The 18,527-nt window shown below is 42.3% G+C and overlaps 1 protein-coding gene across 1 annotated transcript in view; it reads left to right on the top strand.

Annotated features, from left to right (window-relative positions):
* The window catches only part of KIF5C (kinesin family member 5C), a 139,280-nt gene that overhangs the window by 798 nt on the left and 119,955 nt on the right, over positions 1-18,527 (top strand). The gene's annotated exons all lie outside the window — the stretch shown is intronic.

The raw sequence follows: 18,527 nt of genomic DNA, 5'->3' as shown, positions 1-18,527 counted from the left end.
GTGCCCAGGATCCCTTTAAAGTATGAGTTCTGCAACCCACAAAAGCTTCCAGGCATCATTTCGATTTACCGAACACTTTGCCTCTTCTTCTTATGACCTTAGTAAAAAAAGAAGAAAAAAAGGTACAGGAAAAATTGTAGCCTAGGCTCGGAGCTCCGGCGGCTGTGTAGACGCGGCTCCCCGCGGTGTTTCACCTTGCTCCGCCTGCGGACGGCGGAGGGTGGGGGGACCACGGGTGGCTTTGGTGTCTCCGGGAGGCCTTGTGCGTCTCCTACTTCCTCTCCCCCTGGGTGCCCGGGATGTGGAACCCGGGTTTGATCCCCCGTGACCCCCTCCCCCACCCCGTGTCTGCAGACCCGTTGATATGCTTGGCGCTGGGTGGAGAAGAGGTTGTGTCCACATCTGTGGAACGAGGGGTACAGAGCGCGGCCAAATAGCCCCTCCGCCAAGAGCAGAAGTTACTTTGTGTGGCTAGTGACCCCTCCCTCTTGGTCTCCCTTCCCCACCTTTTCTTTCCCACCCCCTCCCCGGACTTAGTTCCCTCTCTGCAGCCCGGGCTGCTTGTGGGGGGAGGGAATATCAATAGTTTTTAGTTCTTAAAGGAATATGTCAAATGAAATAAGCCAGCCCTGTCCCCGCTTCCCCGCCCGCTGTTCCCAGCGTGCGTGGCTGACGGTGCCCCCTTTGTATGCGAGCCGCGTGGGGAGCGGCCGAGTTAATGGGAGCCTCCCGGTCCCCGCTGACACGTTCCTGGCAGCCCACTCGAGGCTGCTGATGCAGCTTTCCCGTCCCCAGCATTGATTAAGTGATGTCATCGCGATCACTGAGCATGCTCCGACCAACCCTCTCCCCCATCCCCCCAGTGGCTGGTGTATTTAGGTCAAGTGATTGACAGGTGACAATTTACCGCGGGTATTGCCTAGTCCGCCTGGCCTTTCTCTAGCTCCAGAAGCCGACGTTTCCCGGCCCAGGCGGTCCCCAGCATCTTTGCCAAGGTTGTATGCAGCAGTCCCTGCGAAGGGCCCCGGGGACCAGCAGGTGCTAGCTGTACCGTTAGGCGGGCGCTTTCCGGGCTGGGGAACAGAGGCAGGCTCTGGCCTCCGGCTTCAACCTATACCTGGCTTAAGAAGGCAGCTCCTCTTGACGACCCCTTCTCCCCTCCCCATTTTCACAGTCAAAGGAAACCCTGACCTTCAAGTACTATGTGGATGGATGGTCATTGTGAGAGCTGACCTGTGAGGGCAGGAAGGAGGGGTTTCTCTCTGCTTGGCGTTAACTGGCAGAGAAGATGTGTGCTACAATTATTGATGAGGAAGGAAATTCTACAGTTAACGGCAGACATGGGTTAGTGACATATCCATGGGCAGATAGTGGCTCGTTTGGGTTACAGCTCTGAGCCTGGATCTGCCTACAGCCTGGTCTATATCCTGAACCAGGTTGTGGTTTAGATAGGGTGGGAGTTACTGGGGACATCTAGTCCCTGCCCCTTGGCTTGTAACAATTTTTAAACAAATAAATTGTGCAGTACTGGAACATGTTCTGGTGACCCTATTTTTTTCCCAGGGGTTTTGAAGAGCCTGAAGAAATTCTTCTTCTCCTCCCTCCTCCTCCCTCTTGTGTTCTTCCCTCCCCCTTATCCTCCTCTTCCTCCTCTACCAGGAACAATGAAGTGCAGTAATAAATCATCTTCTTTGATCTATATGCAAAGCAGAGATACTTAATTTTAGGGTTATTTTTCTTTAATATTATGACATAAGTATATATTCCCCATCTAAATATACATATATTATTGACTAAATACATTAAAACCAAGTCACCGTGTAAAATAAGACATTTAAATAAAAATTGTGCTTGTGAATGTACACATTGCTCTTCAACTGTAAAATGATTTTTGCTCATCCTACTATAATCCTTTAATGCAACAGAGAATTTTCATTTTTTCTATTAAGGTAAACTTTTTATTGAAATAAAGCATTCATATAGAAGAGTGTTATCATAAGTGTATGGCTTGATGACTTTTTACCAAGTAAATGCTCCTTGTAACTACCTCAAAGACTAAAAAACAAACATTTCAGGACCTCAGAAGTCCTTCTGGTCCCTGACTCCCCCTACCACAGGGTAACATCTGACTTCTGACTTCTGATGCCATAGATTAGTTTTACTTGTTTTGTTCCTTAATTTCATACACATAAAACTGTACAGTATATTCTCTTTTGTGTGTGGTTTCTTGCAATCAACACTATGCTTGTCAAATTCATCCTCATTGTCCTGTAGTATTCCTTGATAGGAATATACCCCAGTTTATTTTTCCACTGACTGTTGATAGATATTTGGATAGTTTCTAGTTTGGGACTAATATGGGTGGTATTGATATGAACATTCTTTTACTCATCTTTTGGTGAAGGTGTGTACAGAAGACTGCCAGATGCTAAAGACTGCCAGATGTTGGGAGTTGAGTTGGGATGTGCTAAGACCATTTCCATTAATAATGTGGTGCTAAAGGAGATGACCATTCTGGCAGCCTATATCATGGTACATACACTGGGTAGAATGGCCCTGAGTCAATTCCACTGGAACCAGCCCACCTGGCTCAGTTGCAGGTGGAAACTGTCTCAGGTGGGCACAATACTCCTTGCTTCCAGGGACACATAGTGGGGATGACCAAAGAAGCCCAGACTATCCGGAAATGTAAGTCACCTTCACTCCCAGCAGAGACAAGTAAATAATGAATTGTGATGGAGTTAGCTGTTAGTCCAAATTCAGAATCCCAGAAATTTTTTGCGTTTTTGGAACAGAGATCACCTTTTTTCTTTAAAGTTCTATTCAATTCTTATGGAGAAGTATGCCAAGAGAGAGATTTTGCAGGTAGAGTTTCTAGATTTCTCTTTTAAGAAACAATCCTGTCTTGGAAGAATCTTCTCCATCATTCTTGCATGTTTTCAGCTCTTACATGAAGCTCCCTTTCCCTGACCCCACCAGCCACAATCTTTCCCCACTTTGAACTCCTATAGTATCTATGTTGTATATGATCTCATGATTTTTTTGGCCTTAAATTGTTATTAGTTTTGGTCATATTTCTAATGACACGTTAAGCCATGTGTAGAGACGAGGACCATCCATGTTTTGCTCCTTTATACTTCCCAGTGCCTTGTCCATAGAAGGCACTTAATAAATATTTATTGATCTCTTTGTTGATTCTGGATATCTTTACATTGGTATAGTTAACTTATAGATTTTTGATTGGCTGTAGGCTGTGAGGAGTAGTTAAAAAACAATTTTAAAGACAAATGCCATTTTTCTGAGCAGACCTGGTAAGATAGCATGTATCATATTTAAGATGCTATAAGAAAATTGGGGAAGAACTACATTCAGCTTTGTCAAAAATTAGGCGAGTTAATGACACTGATGGTGAGTTAGAAGTGGAGGATGGGGATGGGCTAGTGATTAGTAAAAAGGCACCCTTCCAAAACACATTAATTCTTCAGAGAAAAATATTGGATTTACAGCATTTCTCAAGAGTACTCCTCCATTAGCTGCTAAAAACCCTGCTGAATTATCCATTACTTTGGGCCTATTGGTTTTGAAGCAGCTGTTCTGATGGAAGCTCTCTGACTTGGCGAGTTCCCAGTAAAGTTCTCTGAAATGGCCTTTCACACTTCACTTTCCTCTTACTGGGTTTTTCTCTTGTTTGAAGTCCTGAGAAAGCAGGTCTTGTTAAAGACAGAAGCTTCCTCCTGAGGCAGTGTAAGTTCCGACCTGTTTGAGAGCCAAAGCGAAATATCAGCCACAAGCCCTGAGCTGGCTGATGGTGTGGGCAGTGGCCTCAGTCTTCTGAAGCTCAGATTAGTTCTTGGCAGAGGATGGACAGGGAAGGGAGGGGCCTGGACACAGGCCAAATCTAAGTTTGAGTTGTCATTTTGGAGTTTAAAGTCTAAAGAAGTGAAGAGATATGGCTACATCTTTCTTACTGTCCACAGTAATGATCTTTTAAAGTAATAACATTAAAAAATTTTTTGTTTTTAAAATTACATACAGTAATACCACTTTTTTGGTGTATAGGTCTATGGTTTTGACAAATACATAGAGTTTTGTAACTGTCCTGTATTAAGTAGTTTTGTATTGCTGCTGTAACAAATTACCACAAACTTATGATGCTTGAGACAATACCGGTTGAGTATCTCACGTTTTCCATAGGTCAGACATCCAGTAGGTGGACTGATTTCTCAGGTTAGAGTCTCCTAGGGCCAAAATCAAGGTGTTGGCAGAGCTGTGTTCTTTTCTAGAGGATCTAGGGGAGAATCCATTTCTCTGCTCATTCAAGTTGGTGGCAGAATTCAGTTTCTTGTGGTTGTAGGACTGAGGTTCCCATTTCCTTGCTGACTATCAGCCCAGGGCTGTTCTCAGCTTCTAGATGCCACTCTTGGGTCCTAGCCACTTGGCCCCCTTCCTCCATCCTCAGACCAGCAGCAGTAGCTAGAGACCCTCTCATGCTTTGAACCTCTCCTGCCTCTTCTTCCGTGGCATGTCACTCTCACTGACCCTTCTGCTCCTACTTTTGAGGGCCTGTATGATTACATTGAGCTCCCCCGACCCTTAATCTGAGATACTCTCCCTACTTTAAGGTCAACTGATTAGCAACCTTAATTCCATCTGAAATTCCATCTGCAAAGTCCCATTTACCATGTAACATTAACATATTCACAGATTGCAGAGATTAGGGTGTGGACATCTTTTGGGGCCATCATTCTGCCTGTAACACACACCGCCATAATCAAGCTACAAAACAGTTTCACCACTTAAAAAAAAAGCTCCTATGCCTCCCTGGCAACTACTTAGCTATTCTTCTTCTCTATAATTTTGCCTTTTCCAGATTGTCATAAAATGAAGTCATATATTAAATATCTTTTTGAGTCTGGGTTCCTTCACTTAATAATTTTTTGAGATCTATTTATGTTGTGTGTATTATTAGTTCATCTCTTTTTTTGCTTAGTAGTTCCACAGTTTACTTATCTGTTCACCTGTTGAAGGATATTTGGGTTTCCCGTTTGGGGTAATTGGGAATAAAGCTGCTATAAGCCTTTGCATATAGATTTTTTTTTTAGTATAAATTTTATTTCTCTTGGGTAAATACCCAGGAGTGGACTTGCTGGGTCTTATGGTAACTATATGTTTATGAGAAACTGCCAAAATGTTTTCCAAAGTGGTTGTACCATTTTGTATTCTCACATAAAAGCAGCAACATTTTAAACCAAAGTTTTAAATAGTAGTGTTGAGATATACCAGTCTTTCATTCCTCTTTGCCCTAAGTTCAGGGATGTTTATATCTCCTGAAACGGATTGGTGGTTTCCTAAGGGTACCCTCTGAAATCCTGGACTGAATGAACACAGTGGAGTAGCTGCAATCTGAACCTGTCACCGGAGGCCACTCACTATTCACAGTGAGCACACAGTACTGGGGAGAGGAACGGGGTAGGTAGAAGCAGCAGGAAGAATGAGACAGAACTGGGTGTAGGTGCACTAGCTAGCTGTGGCGCTTTTTTCAAGTTGCTTGGCTTGCTTTCCTGGGCCTCAGTTTTCTCATATTTAAAGTGGGGATAATAATTACTTATCCCATAGGGTCATTAGGGTGAAATGAAATGAAGTGGTGAGACAGTGTCTGGCACAGAGAAAATGCTCAATAAGTGCTAATTATCTTCCATGTTTCCTATTCCCCTGATAATTTTCCTCATTTTCAGAATTAGCTTTGCCCCCCAACATTACTGCTTTATTCTGGCCTATCCCTGAAAACCCTTTCTACATTCCCATTTCTTAGGCATTTGTTCACTCTCTTCTGTTTGGAATGGCCACTGTTTTCGTCTTATTTGTGGCATTCCTAACCATCCTGGAAGGCAGAGCTCATGTTCCATATAGTTATAGACTATATTAGCTGTTCCTTTTATCTGCAGTGACTATGTATTAATACTAGGTTGTGTGTGTGTGTGTGTGTGTGTGTGTGTGTGTGTGTGTGTGTGTATCTCAATCTCTCCATATAAATTGTAAGCTTCTTGGGGGCAGGAGCTTTTTTCTTCTTTTTCTAAAACATATCTCTCTTCTTCACTGTAGTTGTTTAGTTGCTTAGTAAATGTATCTTGACTGAGGGTTTCTTTTTTTTTCCCTGTCCTTTGCTTGGAATCAAGTCTGCATAAATGCCAGTTTCTGCATTTCTGTAAATCACTTGGGTATCACTGGAGACTCCCTCTGCCTCCACCTTGCCTGTCTGGCCCAGCTTCCCTATTTAATGAGCTCTTCTCCCCACCTTTGGTTTCCCTGTAGTCCCTGCCTCTGGTTTCTCACCTGTGTCTACTTATTAAAAAAGCAAAAACAAAATTACCTACTCTCTAATCGTTCTTTGAGTTAAAAAAAAAAAAAAGTAGCCCCTTGACAGATCCAATTTCACCTTATTTCTCCTAGGTTTTTTTTTTTTAATAAAATTCTATTTTTGTGGCTGAGGAAGCTCTCCCCTTTACCCATTTGCCACACATCAAGTTCCTTTTAGTAGGAATTGAGTTGTTGAGTTTATGGTTATTTGTAAATATTGCAGAGAATTTGGGAGAAAACAATTTTAGATTCATCATAGTTTCTCCCAGCACCAAACCTGAGCTTGAGTCAGGCAACCCAGGATGAACTCCCAGCTCTGCCGCTTTGTAGTTGTGTGAACTTGGGCAAATTGCCAAACCACACTAAGTTTTAGTTTCCTCACCTGGAAAACAGAGATAACAACACTCTCCACTGTCGGGGTGGTGGTGGGGGTGGTGTGATGTTCAGACTGCTAATGCGTGTGGCATGCTAAGCACAGTGGCAAGTCCATAGCAGGTATTCAGAAAATGTCCACTATTATAAGGCCCACTAGTGGTGTTTCTCTGCACTGTCGTCAGACTGACTAATCCTGGAAAGGCTCAGAGCCTTCGGAGGTTCCCCAGTGCCCTTAGGTTGGAACCCGGATGCTTCAGTGGGGTGTTTGAGAGGCTCTCTATACCTTGGGCCTGCCTACTCCCTAACCTCACTCCCTCACCCCATGTTTCATCTGTGCTTCTGTTACCCCAAAGATTTAGGGTGTGCACTGCCCGCCCACCTCCCTCCAGCTGCTGACACCGACGCACATGCCTGGGGTGACCATCCTCAAAGCTCACCTGCACGGCAAGCACTGGTCTTTATAATCTCCTCCCACAGAGCCTCCTTTGACCCTTTTCCTGACCAGCCCCTCTCTCCCCCTCCCCCTGAGCATCCACTGTATACTCCTCTAGTAGTACGGTTCATTTATTTGGGTAAATCTGTCCTTTCCTGCAATTATGCTGAAAACTCCTTGAGGGCAGGAACTTGTGTCCCGTTCATTTCCATCTCTAAGGCCTGGAACAGTGACTGGAACAGAGTGGTTTCTCAGTATAAGGTGTCTTTTGAAAGAAATGAAAGGGCATTGACCCTCCTTGACAGGCAAACTGTGGGGTTATTTGCTTGGATTGTCACTTTGACCTCAGTCCAGCTCTGCAACTTGTCTTTCCTACTTTATACATCTTTATGGTTTTGTTGTTATTATCTTAAAAGAAATAGCTTTTTTTTGGGGGGGGGGAGGTGTTCCAGTATATTATATGCTCAATGAAGAAAATTTAGACCATGCAAAAATCACGAAGAAAGTAAAAAGCAGTTTTAATTTTACTAGCCAGAAAACACTACTGTTAACATTTGATCGTATATTCCAGCTCTTTTCTATTCTTGCAACACACTTTGTTGTAAAACAAAGATGTGATTTTATAAAATCTGTTTAAAAACCCACTGTTTTACTTAATGGTATACTTCAGACATCAGCATTTTTAAAGTTGATTATAATTTCATTATATGTCTAATCAATTTTCTACTGATAGACATTTGGGGTTTTCTGGTTTTTTTTTCTATTTTAAACAAAGATATGTACCTCTTTGTGTACTTGCCCAATTATTTTATTAAAATACATTCCTAGAATTGGGATTCTAGGATATACTATTATAGATGATTTTAAGGCATCCAGTTTTTGAGAGAGAGCAATTTAGAAATGGTAAATTGTCCTCTGTTTTATAATCTCATTTCTCTGCTCACCCCATGGAATTGCTGCCTGTTTGTCTCGTAAGGCTTCCCTTCATATATGAGCTAAATTAAATCCTCACCAAGAGTGTGTGCTTCCTCATGCACTGTTAATCCCCAGACCCGGAACACAGCAGTGCCTTCAGACTTCTCATGTAAACCACATAGGATTTTGTAGGCTGTCTCTTGCCGGTTCCAACATCCTAAAGGATGTTGTTTCTTGGAGGTGATCAAAAGCTAAGTCTCTCTCTAGAGGCAGCCAGAGATAGAGGCCAAGATTGTAGTCTTAAAGAAAAATAGGTTGGATGTGCTCTTTCTTTCCAGTGCTCACGTTGGATGGCCTGTGCTATCTTGGGCAATGGTAAGCCGAGAAGGGATAAAGTAGCCCTCTCAGAGAAGCCCTAGAGAGAGCTGCTTTTATTCTTCCTCCTTGATTACTAGGTACTCTTTTAAAAAACTTATTATATAAAATTTCAAACATATACTAAAATAGAAAGAACAACGAATACATGTACCCCATGTGCCTATCAGCCAGTCTTAACCATCATCAGCAATTGGCCAATCTGGTTTCTTCTTTACTCTCCTAATCTTTCTCCCCAACCACACCAGATGACTTTACAGTGAGATCTCACATCATTTGATGCACAAAATTCAATATGTATCGCTTTATTTTTAACGTAGCTGCAATAATAGTAATAATAATGGTAATACAACTAAGATATTTACATTTCCCCATTGCCTCATAAATTTCTTCCTGTAGTTGGTTTGTTCAAATCAGTGTGCTAGCTACTGTGGATTTCAAGCGAGGAGAAAGAAATGCTCATACACATCGACCTTGAAACAAGAGGAGGCTTTTGCTGCAGTGGACTTGTCTAATGCAGAAACACTTGGAGCCATCAGGACTCATCGAGATTCCCAGCTTACTTCCCTTAACAATGGTCACGTCCCAGTTATCCTCTTGAATCCACCAGTGCCTGTGTGGTAGTGTCACCTGGAAAGCTATTTAAAGAGCTTCATGCTCGATGGCCTTCTTCCTGCTGCTTCACCTGGCTGTAGTCAGCTGTGTAAACGTCAGGGAAACAGGCAAATGCGTCTCATTTGTCTTCTGTACCCTCCCTTATGAGATTGCTATCAACTGCATTTGGGGCAGTTCTTTGGTGTGCCTTGGTGCATTTCATATTACCTTTTCTGTCAATGAATACCTATCCTTGATGTGAACTGAACACTGGAAAATACATCCACAGAACTGAAGGGAAAACATAGTTGAGAATAGGATTCAATGCAGTACAATACTTTAAGGAAACAGGTTTTTAGTTCTCTCTTTATGTTTCTTATTACTCTTCTCATTAAAAAAAAAAAAAACTTCTGAAAGGAGATGGGGTTGGAGGAAAAGTGCAAATAAAAAATAAATCCCCATAATTTATGCCTTTAAGCTTCTTTGATTGCAGGGTATGGTCTTCAGGGCTGCAGAGCAATAATATTTCAAAAGCATTTTATATGATGATCTTGGCTCCACAATTCTGGACTGACAAATCTCGGGGACTCTTCCTTTGCCAGGCTCTCTCATAGGGTGATCTCTCCCATTTTCAAGTCTCACTTTGCCTCAGGTGGGAATGCAGAGCAGTTTGCTTCAATTCTCTGAGGAGGTTATATCATAGTTTTTCTCTGAACGACCTGTCTGGCACCTTATTCCTCAGAGATTATTGATTTTCACCTGGGAATCTGGGTAAATAACAACTCCAACAACATCAGACATTTCAGATGGTTGTGGGGGAAGGGACTTTGGTTCCTCTTTCATAGCCTCCTCCTGCCCCAAAGAAAGGGACAAATGCCTACCTGATTGGTTGGGGCCCAAACCTCTCTTGGTCCTGGTTGCTGGGGGGCAGGATCCTGAGTGAGGCTGTCACATCCTTCCCGTGTCTGGCCTCTGGAAAGCTGACCACCGTAGGGTTGGACTTCCTGGGCTGGCTTCTAGGGGCTACTTTTCTCTTGCCTTTCTGTATGCTCCTCAGTGGAAAAGTTAGGCTGGGTCCACAGATTCAGGCCCAACTGGGCTGGTCTCAAGGTTCAGAACAAGTTGAGCTGCAGGATGTTGGGGTGGTGAGGTGAGAAAATTAGGAAGACCATGTGAGCCTTCTCACCTGAGACTTTGGCCAAGCTCAGCAGTGGGATGATGGGTGCTAGGTGCTGCTTGGATGCCTGGATTGTCACTATTCCTGTGAAGAGCAAACTTGTCCACCCAGCAGGGAGGAGGGGGCTGACTGCTAGGGGAGGTTTCTGGCATTCCTGGGTCCCTGGTACTAATGTTGTCTTGATAGCATCAAATCCTTCTAATTACTAATTGTTTGTTTATATAATATTTGTGAAAAGTAGACTTTAGAAGAGAAGTGTTTAGCTCTTCAGGAATAATTAATTACTTCACTAAACAACACAACCTGCTAATTATCTGTTCAAACAAGTGGGGGAAGAACACCCAAAGTACTGTTTCCTAGAGTAACAGCACTTGCTTGCTCATGAGTTTTGTTAAATTTTTCTTAATAAATATGGCTTTTGGTCAAGACTAGCTTGAGGATCTATTTTAAATATTTTCTGGTCTAGACATTTGAAAGGGGTAAAATATACACCTAATTTAGTAGTTACTTCCTTAGTGCTATTAAAAATAAATCTAAAGTGGTAACACATATTAATGGAAAACCTGAAATTAAATGAGCTCTTTATTACTACAAAAATGTTTCCTTTTATAAAGAGGTGTTTTTATGTACTGTAGAGTTTTTGGAACTTCACTGTAACAGTGTGCTGCCCAGTATGGCAGCTGTATGTGACCGTTGAGCACCTGCAATGTGGGTAGTCCAAATTGGGGTGAGCAGGAGTTACAGGGTATACACCAGATTTCAGAGATTTAGTACAAAAAAGTAAAATATCTCATTAATATTTTAAAATATTCATTACACGTTGAAATAATAATATTTTGGATATATTAGGTTAAATAACATTAATAAAATGAATTTTACCTCCTTTTACTTCCTTTAATGTGGCTACTGGAACATTTAAAATTATGTGTGGCTGTTTCATTTGTGGTTGGCATTGTGTTTCTGTTGGATAGCACTGCTCTAACATTTATTTAGATGTGACAGTCTGATTGTCTTTTTGACTTTATTAATTTCAGTTCTGCCTTGGTTTATTGAGGGCCTACTGTGTGCTAAGCTCAGTACTAAGTGTCTGGATTTACTATGATAAGACAAGATCCCTGTCATCAATAACCATATAGTCCAGTGGAGGAAAGCAAGTATACAAAAAAAAGCTTGTAGCTGGGCATGGTGATGCATGCCTGTAGTCCCAGCTACTCGGGAGGCTGAGGCAGAAGGATTGCTTGAGCCCAGGAGTTTGAGGTTGCTGTGAGCTAGGCTGATGCCCCGGCACTCTAGCCCGGGCAACAGAGTGAGACTCTGTCTCAAAAAAAAAAAAAAGCTTGTTATGAGTGTCCAAAGGCAAGTGGAGACAAAGCCTTGTTGGCTTAAAAAGAGAAAGCACATTGAATTCTGTTCTGAGAAACCTTGGGCAGAGGGACCATTTGATCCTTACTTCGAAGCTGGGGTAGAAATCTGCTTAGCAAATATAAATTTGCTTCTTGAGCTGCAGTGTCTGTGTAGTTCTATGTAGCTTCTTTACATATTTCAGTTTTGTTTTTGTTTGTTTTTTGAGACAGGGTCTTGCTTTGTTGCCCAGGCTGGAGTGCAGTGGCGTCATCTTAGCTCACTCCAGCCTGGAACTCCTGGGTTTAAGCAAGCCTCCTGCCTCAGCTTCCCTAGTAGTTGGACTACCGGTGCGCGCCACCACGCCAGGCTAATTTTTCTGTTTTTTGTAGTGATGTTGTCTCGCCATGTTGCTCAGGCTGGTCTTGAACTCCTGGCTTCAAGCGATCCTCCCACCTGGGCCTCCCAAAGTGCAAGGATTACAGGCGTGAGCCACTACATATTTCAGTTTTGAATGTTGTTTCGAAAAGTTGTGAGAAGGAATTTGTGTTGTAGGCTGTCCCCTCCCTTTCCTCTTCACTCCTCAGTCTCAAGGAGTGCGACCCCCGAGGGTTCCTGCTGAGAGCTCGTGGGAGGACAGCCCATGGCGGCGTCTGTCAGCACCGCGGCGGGTTTGTGCTGCGTTTGTGGTGGGTGACATTGAGAACACCCGAAGGCGACGCAGGCGCGTGGTCTGAGGATTTCCGCCCCTACCCCGCTGCCCGTCTCTCCCGGCTCCCCCTGCACGCCCCGCAGCCGGCGGTGGAGGGCACCCGACCCCGCTGGCCTCCCGCTGGCCTCGCCTCCGCAGGGGCTGCCGCTGACGCTCGGTCGCCTTCCAGCGCGAGCTGTTTTCAATTTCCAGGCGAGGAGCTGCGGTGATTGCAAATCTGCCACTTACCTTCTGTCACCATTCTGTTGCTAATGCTAGGAATGAGGAAACCTCTTGTCCTGGAAATGCATTTCCCTTTAGCACCAGCGCCTTCTAACGGGGTCCCTCGGCGGTACGGGACAAAAGCGCGCATTAGGAGGCCCAGGTGGTGGGAGGCACCGTGTGAGAAACCAAGGAAACCGTCTTTGTCACTCACAGGTGCTGCTTCTTTGTCCTGGCATCCGTGTGTGGAAGAGGTCGCTTTGCAGGTGAAGGCCACGCAGCTCTTTGGAGAAGGAGTTTGATTATGTGCTGAAAAATCTCTCTTCCCCGCCCCCACTCACATTCCCGTTGATCTGGGCTGGCACTGAACTGATTTTTCCTTCTTTGTAAAGGCAAAAACGCTCTGATGGTGACATGAAAGCACAGCAACAAAAGCAGCCATAATCTCACTACCCTACATCATCCATTTTATTTTTCTGTCCTTTCCTCTCCTGGTTGGTGCTTAACATTTTAAAATATTAATGTGTATATCCGACCATGGATATACAGTTCTGCCTTTTTTTAAATTTTTACCTAAATTTCCTCCATAAATGGTTTTCCATGTTGTGTATTATCTTCATGTTTATACTTTTCAGTGACTGCTTAAATATTCACTGGGCTGATAAATCACAGTTTGCTAAGCCATCTCACCATTGTTGGTCATTCGGATCTCCACTGTCCCCTTACTCTAAGTGATGGATTAATGAACATCTGCATGCACAGAGCTGTTTTCTTTTGTTCAGTTACTTCAAGAGGATGAATTCTCCAGAAGCAGATTTACTGGGTCCAGTGCTGTGAACATTTTAATTTGATCCTATTAAATATTATCCTATTGCTTTCCATAAAGGGTCTACTGATTCCTGCATCCACCAGAGATGTATGAATGTCCCATTTGGCAGTGAATTCATTTTTGAAGTAAAGGAGATGAATCATTTGGAAAGGTTATTTGTATAGCAGTGGTCTGGGATTTACATATCTTGGGGATTTATTTCCCTGTCTTTTTTCCTCTGACTTATATGAATTTTAAACTAATGGTATAACTAGTAAACTATCCCAGGGTCAGGCTGGTGTATGGGTAGTCTCCTGGGCTATAGAGAGGAAGGAAGTGTTGCTGCACCCCACCCCCCAACATCCATCAACTGGCAGAGGAATTGACTGTAGGTGGTGATTTACATTTGGGACTAACTCGGACTCTTTCCACAGGCTCACAGATAGAATTGTTTCTGCTGTTGCATTGGATGAGCTGCAGATCTTTGGTATCTTAACAGCAGAACCCACAAGGATGCATTTGGCTAGATGACCTGGCCATGTTTGACTGTTTCTGGTAGGAGTCCATTCTTCTGGGAGGTGTGGTGACACCACACAGAAGATATTGCTTCATGCTTTGATGGTTATGGATGCTTCTGGGACCAGCAAGTCTTTATTTCTGGAAGAGCTCACCCATCAGGCTCATCAGACTTGGGGGCATGACTGGCAAACCCAGGTCTGGGACAGGAGAACCTGAGTAAGGTAAACAAAAGGAAAGGCAGTATGAAGAGGAATTGGAAAAGAGAGGAAGGGAATGCTGTGGGCCCCCTTCCTGGGTGCTGTAGAAGATAACACACATTTCCTTTCTTATAAAATTTAGTGTGAATACAAAGTGCTGCTCTCTATTGCATAGGTTTAGTCACTCAAACACGGAGATCTTTTTTGGTACTTTAACTATCATGTTGAGTGTCATTTTTTTTAAAGAAACTAATTGGTTTGTGAAAATTTTACCTGTAACTCTGGTTAAAGAATAGCTTTTTAAAAAATAATAGATTAAGACATCCTCATTGTATGCAACTCAAAGACCACAGAAGGGAATGAAGAGAAAAGGATGGAATAAGAATTTTTACAGGGGAGAAAAGGTATTCAGGATGATCACTGTGTGCTCGAAGGACGAGGAAGCGTGTGAGCCACTTTTGAGAGGCCTGAGTGCAGAGGAGGCAGTGAGGTGTGTGGACAGGAGGGGGTCGGATGTGGAGGGTCTTGAAGGTGGGCTAGAGGAATTGAAATTTGATTGGGTTGGCTTGTTGCTCGACTCCAGCCTTTGGCTGGCTCAGAAATACTCCCATGAAACACTACTCTTTCAATGTTGTGTCCTTTGGCCTCAAACAGTCCTTTTCAGGTTCCCATGAAGGCGGGTACTGTTGAAGTTTGCTTTTCACAGTTCTGTGGCTGGTAGTACAATGCAAAACATTCAGTTTTCATCCATCCCAACTGAGTTTCAACTGTTGTGGATTCTTTCTTTCTTTCTTTCTTTTTTTTTTTCCTCAGCCTGGATCTCCCTCTGTTGCCTGGGCTACAGTGCAGTGGTGTCATCCTAGCTCTCTGCAACCTCCAACTCCTGGGCTTAAGTGATTCTCCTGCCTCAGCCTCCTGAGTACCTGGGACTATTGGCACGCGCCAACCGTGCCTGGCTAATTTTTTCTATTTTTTGTAGACTCTAGAGTCTCCCCATGTTGCTCAGGTTGGTCTTGAACTCCTGGCCTCAAGCAATCCTCCTGCCTTGGCCTCCCAAAATGCTGGAATTACAGGCGTGAGTCACCGTGCCTGGCCTGTTATGGGTTCTTGACTTAGCATTCAAAAGAATTACTATATTAATATCTTGTTTAATTAATTAGTAGTTGTGGGATGGAGTTGTTCTTGCTACTGGTTATCACAGATAGATCACCAGATTTCAAGGAATTGACACACAATAAAGTATGGATAACTTAAGCCATATTTAAAATGTATAGTAAAGCATAAGAAAGTAACTTAAGCCATTTTTTTCTGATGATATCCGTGTTCCCTGGAAGAATGGAAGAATTTTGCATTGTAAGTAAGAACCGTCCAATTTGGGATATTGCACATGTCAAAGGCTCCTGAGTGTACAGCAGTAGTTTCATGTCTGTGGGTCCTGCTTATTATTTTGAGGGAAGAGGTGGTAGAAAACAACCCTCAAAAATGGCTTAATACTGGTAGAATTTCTTTAGCACTAAATTTCCTTCCAGAAGATGTAACTTATTCTGGAAAGTGAGTATGGAAGGTTGGAGAGAAGGTGCATTTCAACCTGGATACTTAGGAGGACCATATTTAAAGAAAATTCTCCAACTTTTTAAGGCTAAGAATTATCCCCTTTTCTTTTCATTCACCCCACCCAACCCCACACATAACTGTAGGCATCAGTATGTTCAATGTAAACATCAATTAATAGAATGTCTTGATTAACAGAACTGCAGACAATGCATGTGTTATTGCTCTTCTCACAGACATTTATGGACCTATTTCATGAACAGGAGTATTTTTCCTTGCTTGCAAAATATTGTAATTTAACAGAGTAGTGACAACATTTATGTAAGTGCTTTACATATATTAACCCATTTATTTTAGTCTTCAGCGTAACCGTATGATGTAACTGCTATTGGCTTTTCCCTTCTCCCCATTCTACAGATGAGGGAACTGAGGCATGGAGATGTGAAGTAACTTGCCCAAAGTTACACAAGAGTAGGTTGTGGATTTGGGATTCAAACTCAGGCAGAGTGGGTTCAGTGACCTTGCTTAACTCTATTAAACCTAAATTTTGGTTCATACCAGGAGTTGGGAATGTTCAGGTGCAGAGCATTTTCTTAATTAGAGTTTCTGTGGGGCACTAGTTCTTTGAGATACTACCTGACAGAAGGATTTGATGTCAATCAGATGTGGTCAGTCTTGCTCACATTCTGTGCTTCTTGGAGACCTCCCCCGTGATCAGCGATCCTGCAGTCAGTAAAACGTGCACGCCTAGCTTTGTCGTTTCCCATTAGTAATATGCTGTACTGAGACGTAAGTTTGGGAACTGCTATAGGAGAAGGTAGCTGTGAACCTGGTCTAGAGTTAAAGGTAGAGGAATTTTCCCCCACTCTCTGTTGCTTGCTTTTGCTTTGATCTCAAACTATGTATGTCAGAATTGGCTTCTCTGTTACTGCTATGGTTTCCATCTGAAAGACTGCTTAGGATGTTCCGTAGGACACAATGCCATTCCTCCCAGGGTGTCATGCATTTTCTAGGAAACCTCTTAGGTTACATTTCTGAGTGTTAAAATGTACTATTGGTCTACATGGAACTGTCCACAGAGAAAGGATTATGATGCTTTTCTTATGTAAACATGTGTCTTAAAGGTGGAGAGATTTATTTCTGCTTATTGGATTTCTAAGTTCATTTGTGCATTCAACCACATTGCTAAACTGTCTTCTAAAAATTTTCAGTAGATTTCAAAAGATATATTAATATCATGAAGATTATTTATTATCTTTTAATAAGAAGGGTTTTTTTTCTTTCCAAACATATGCTTTTTGTTTCTTTTTTTGTTGTACTGCATTGGATAGGACCTTAAGGACAATCTGAAATAAAAACAAGGATAGATGGAATCCTTGTCTCATTCTTGATCTTAAAACAATGTTTGCTGTAAGTTTTCAGTAGATATCAATTGTTAAGGTAAGAAAGTACTGTCTGTACCTAGTTGGTTTTGCTTTTAATCATGAATGGGTCTTGAAATCCTTGATTTATTCTTGCTTGGATTGCAGTAGTCTTGGAATACCCTGCTTTCCTGCTTCCTTTCCACTCTCTTTGGTCTCTCTTGAACACTGTAGCTAAAATCTTCCTTCTGAAGTGCTGCTCAGATTATGCCAATTCTCTGCTCAAAAACATTTAATGACTCTCCTTTGCTCACTAAAATAAGTTTGAACTCCCCAATTTGGTTCCTTTGATTCAGCAAAACCCATCACACTGTGTTACCTTTAGCCTTTTTCCTTGATCACTCTACTTCATTTCAAGACTCTGCCTTTCTCAAACCTAACTGTACACCATGTCCTAAACTCAGTCTGTACTTTCACCCCTCCTAGCCTTTGTTGGTGAGGTTTCCTCTTGTTGGAGTGCTATTCCCATCCATCTGTGCTTCTTAAAGTTCTCACTCTAGAAACTCATGGTGGTGAGGTATTTCCATTTGTCTTTAGTCCCTCCCTTCTTGGAATTATTCTACTTAGAGTGTTGGCTCCTTTTGGATTAGGGTTTGTTTGATTTACTTTTATATTCTCAGCATCTGATTCAGAATGAGTGTGCATAATACATGATGAAATGAATGAATGAATATTTCTTGTGGTACTTACATTCTCATTTTTATGATTATTTTAATTTCATTACCTCCCTACCTCCTATCAATCTCATTGAGGACTAAAAGAGCTGCCCATATACTGCTTTTGTGAAATTCACTGTAATTAGACCAAACTGCAAACACAGGCATTCATCAGGGAGCACGACCCACTTATCCTATGCTCCGGCAACTCACTGTCTAATAGGAGAGATAGACAGACAGACAGACACAAACACACACATACACAATGGCAATATAGTACCACTGACAAGTGATTGACTAGTACTCAAGATTTATTGAGCATGAAACACCTTTAAGGTTGGAGCAAAGTGGCTTTTCAAAGCAGTTTCGTTCTCCAAAGAATAAAAATTGTTTTGTATTGAATATCCAAACTTCGTTATCTTCTATTTAGTTATCCAGTTGACAGAGCCAAAAGGAAAGAAATTAGAGATTCACTAAGTACAGAAAGTGATTGCTTTGAAATGATTTCCTCTTCTACCAAAACGTAGAAACCATACACAAAACGCTTTTCTCTTGATTTGCAACTTACTGGTCTTACAAAATTATTTTAATTTGAACTGAAAGCTGGCATCATAAAGAAAGAAGAGTCCAAGAAGTTCTAAATTGAAGACATTAATATAAATGAACCACACTTAAAATGCTAGTGATAGTCCTCAGCTCTGAAAGGGAAATGTCTGTAATTTACCTAAATTGCCTTGAAATAAAAAGAAATGAGAGATCATTTCCTGTCTATTTCCTGGCGTTTTCCTGATAACCAGGCTATAGAGTGATTGAATTATTATTATAACCCTGTAGCTATTATTTTCATTTCAGAAGAGTGTGGGTTAATTTCAGCCAAAGCTTATATTTCAAAGAA

The sequence above is a fragment of the Propithecus coquereli genome, unplaced genomic scaffold, assembly GCF_000956105.1.
Source record: "Propithecus coquereli isolate 6110/MARCELLA unplaced genomic scaffold, Pcoq_1.0 Scaffold118, whole genome shotgun sequence".
NCBI classification, from domain to species: domain Eukaryota; kingdom Metazoa; phylum Chordata; class Mammalia; order Primates; family Indriidae; genus Propithecus; species Propithecus coquereli.
This window is presented reverse-complemented; position numbering and strand designations above follow the sequence as displayed.